General features: G+C 37.3%; 1 pseudogene; it reads right to left on the bottom strand.

The window, feature by feature from the left end:
• Positions 1–521: 521 nt before the first annotated feature.
• On the bottom strand, positions 522–1,837 carry LOC132508691 (tubulin beta chain-like; annotated as a pseudogene).
• Positions 1,838–3,488: the final 1,651 nt, after the last annotated feature.

The following is a 3,488-nucleotide window of genomic DNA, read 5'->3' as shown; positions in this document are numbered from 1 at the left end:
CATTGTAAAGCAAGTATACCCCAATAAAGATGTTAAAAAAACAAAACAAAACAAAAACCATCTCTTCCTTGTAGGGACTTCTACCTGTTGCTTGGTTTCCTTTCCCCTGGGCTACCACACAGGTCTAGGTTGGTGGTCATCTAACTGGGTTGTCAGCCCACAGTTCTACGTGAGATTTGATGAGACACAGCTTCTTGATGAGTTGTCTTGAAAACGAAGTTGGAAATGTTAACTGGACAGATAGGAGGAATGGGCACCAGAAGGAAATACAGGGTTACCCAGAATGGCAGAAACGGTTCTGCCAGAAGTGGAAAGAGAGAGGAGATATTTAACAAATGACAAATATTTATTGAGTGCCTATTATGTGCCAGGCACTGTTCTAGAACCTCTCCCCACCTCCCAAAAAAAGAAAAAAAAAAGAGTCAGAAAATGCAAATTCTGAGGGAGAGGAAAGGGATGACTGAGGAAGAAGTCTGAAGGGACTGAGAAGACTTAGGTGATGGGGTTTGACCTTAGGCCTCCTATTCAGCCTCCTCACTAAAAATCTCTTCTTCTGCTGTAGCATCTTGCTACTGGTGGTATTCAGAGATGAGGTCTTTCATGTTGCTCTCAGCCTTGGTGAAATCCATCTCGTCCCTGCCCTCGCCTGTGTACAGTGGAGGAAGGCGTTCCAGCAGAACATGGAAGAGAACTGCACTCAGGTGAACTTGAACAACTCCGGTATGGCCGTGCTCTTGCCAATGAAAGTGACCACAACCTTGAGGCCACAGATTGGGATGTTGCAGACAGCTGTCTTGACGTTGCTGGGGATTGATTCCAGGAAGTAGCTGCTGCTCTTGTTCTGCACGTTGAGCTTCTGCTCAACCACCTCCTTCATGGACATTCACCCACAGAAGACAGGAGCCAAGGTGAGGTACCAGCCATAGTGGGGGTCACAGGCAGCCATTGTGTTCTTGGCATAGAAGATCTTCTGGGTGAGCTCGGGCACAGTGAGTGTCTGATACTGCTGGCTTCCACCTCTGGTTAGAGGGGAAAAAACAGGCATGAAGAAGTGAAGACATGGGAAGGACACCATGTTGACTGCCAGCTTGCAGAGGTCAGCAATGAGCTGGCTAAGGAAGTGGAGGCAGGTGGTGACACCACTCTTAGTGGTCAGGATGAGGCGGTTCATGTCCCCTTAGGTTGGCGTGGTCAGCTTGAGGGTGTGGAAGCAGATGTTGTAAAGGGCCTGGTTGTGGATGCAGTAGGTCTCATCAGTGTTCTCCACCAGCTGATGGATGGTGAGGGTGGCATTATAGGGCTTAGTTACAGATTCGGACACTTTGGGTGAGGGCACTACACTGAAGACTTCATGATGCCATTGGGATACTCTTCACATGTCTTGCTGATGAGCAAGGTGCCCATTCCAGAATCTGTGCCCCTTCCAGCGAGTGGGTCAGCTGGAAACCCTAAAGGCAGTCGCAGATCTCTGCCTCCTTCAGAACCACATCCACGACTTAACCAGCTCGGCACCTTCTGTGTAGTGGTCCTTGGCCCAGTTGTTGCCTGCCCCAGACTGACCAAAAACAAAATTGTCTGGTCTGAAGATCTGACCAAAAGGACCTAAGCGAATAGAGTCCATGGTCCCAGGTTCTAGATCCACCAAGATGGCATGAGGAACATATTTGTCACCTGTGGCTTCATTGTAGTTCATGGAGATGCAGTCCAACTGCAGGTCTCTATCCCCATGATAGGTGTCGGTGGGGTCTATGCCATGTTCATCACTTATCACCTCCCAGAATTTGGCACCAATTAGGTTGCCACACTAATGGGCCAGGATGTGCACAATTTCCCTCATTGTTAAAATTTATTCTATTTTTTTGCTTGCCTCAAGGTGTGTATGGGGCAAGAAAATGATATGTAATTAGTTTTTCTCTGCTGCTCGTCACAGGCTGGAAGGATTGAATGGGCCCTGGAGGTTGGAGAAACAGGATACAAATGCGGCATCAGGAAGGTTCTGAGAGAGGATCCTTCTTTCTAATACCACAATTTACTACCTATAAGAAATGTAATTCTATTTTCTAGAAATATATTTTATTATTGAAATTATTTTCACAGTTTAAAATGTGTTATATATTTTGAAATAGTGTCTATAAAAGTTCCTATCTTTAAAACTTCTTGCTATTGATGTCACCATATATATTTTAATATTTGAAAGAGATAGTAGAAATATTATAACTTATAATATTTTATTTGCAATTATTATAGTGCTATTTAACTGTTTAATATACTTATTTTCTATTATTTTGTCTTTATTTGTAACAAAACTTTCTTTGTAGTAACACAGTTTTGAAATTGTCCATTGTTATATCTTGACTACATACCATTTTTTCATAGATATGTTTCTCATTATCTTTACTTTTCAAATATGTATTAATCATAAATTTTACTAGACCCTTAAATTGGGTTCATATAAGAGTGTATATTGTAATACCCATATAATTTAGGTGAATATTGGGTTTTTTTATTGTTTTTTAAAGTAATTTATACTTTAATTTCTAAATTAATTTCATTAAGATAATATTTTTGGAATTCCTTAATGTTATTTCTAGGCATAAAATATAGTTAGGTGTTGTAAATGTTTCATGGAAGCTTACATGCATGATTTATTCTCTACAAGGTGTAGATTTTAGTACAAAACAATACTAAAATTAATATATATTGAAATTTTATTAAATATTGTTTATTTTTATCTCTTTGATATGCCAAGGGCTGGAAGGAATAGGTTAAAATACATTAACAAACATAAAATGTTTCTTCTGTTATCTTTGTACTCCCTATACATTTTTTACTGTGTGTATATGTGGTGTGTATATGCCTGTGTTTATTTTCCTTATACAAATTTCAAGGAAATTAAAAGTTTTTGTAATTGCACATTTTAAATAATGATACTTTTTTCTGTGAAAAAAGTGTTTTTTACATTTTAATTCAAATATCTCAGATATTAATATGATGACCAATTAAAAATTATTCCTGTTCTACACTTGTCAATTTTTATTTTTTTCTTTGTTTTAGTCATTGCTCTTGTGAACATCAAATAGATTTGACTTTTACTTGGTCTTATATTACCCACATGAGAAAAATCTTCTTTAAATACATATTATTATGTAAAAATTTAAATTGGTATTAATTCTAAGTGGTTTTAAATTTTTAAAATATTGTTGCTTCTGCTGGTAATGTTGTTTTATGGTTCCTTGCTTTTTTTTAATTTTATTTTACTTTTTAGGAAGTTATATTTTCTTTGTCAAATTGTATTCTACATATCTTGTTTTTATTCATAGTGTTTTTAACTCCAAATAAGTTTATTATTTTCCTAGATATCTCAACAACTCCAAATAAGAAATAAAACTGTTTATTGATTTCTAGTGATTAAAAGGAAAAAATTAATACATACAACAAATCCTTACAAACCATCCCTTTCTTCTTCTATTTTTCCAAAGGTTAAAAAA

Source organism: Lagenorhynchus albirostris, chromosome 18, assembly GCF_949774975.1.
Source record: "Lagenorhynchus albirostris chromosome 18, mLagAlb1.1, whole genome shotgun sequence".
NCBI lineage: Eukaryota > Metazoa > Chordata > Mammalia > Artiodactyla > Delphinidae > Lagenorhynchus > Lagenorhynchus albirostris.
Note: the sequence above shows the minus strand (reverse complement) of the source record. Positions and strands in the feature narration are given on the sequence as shown.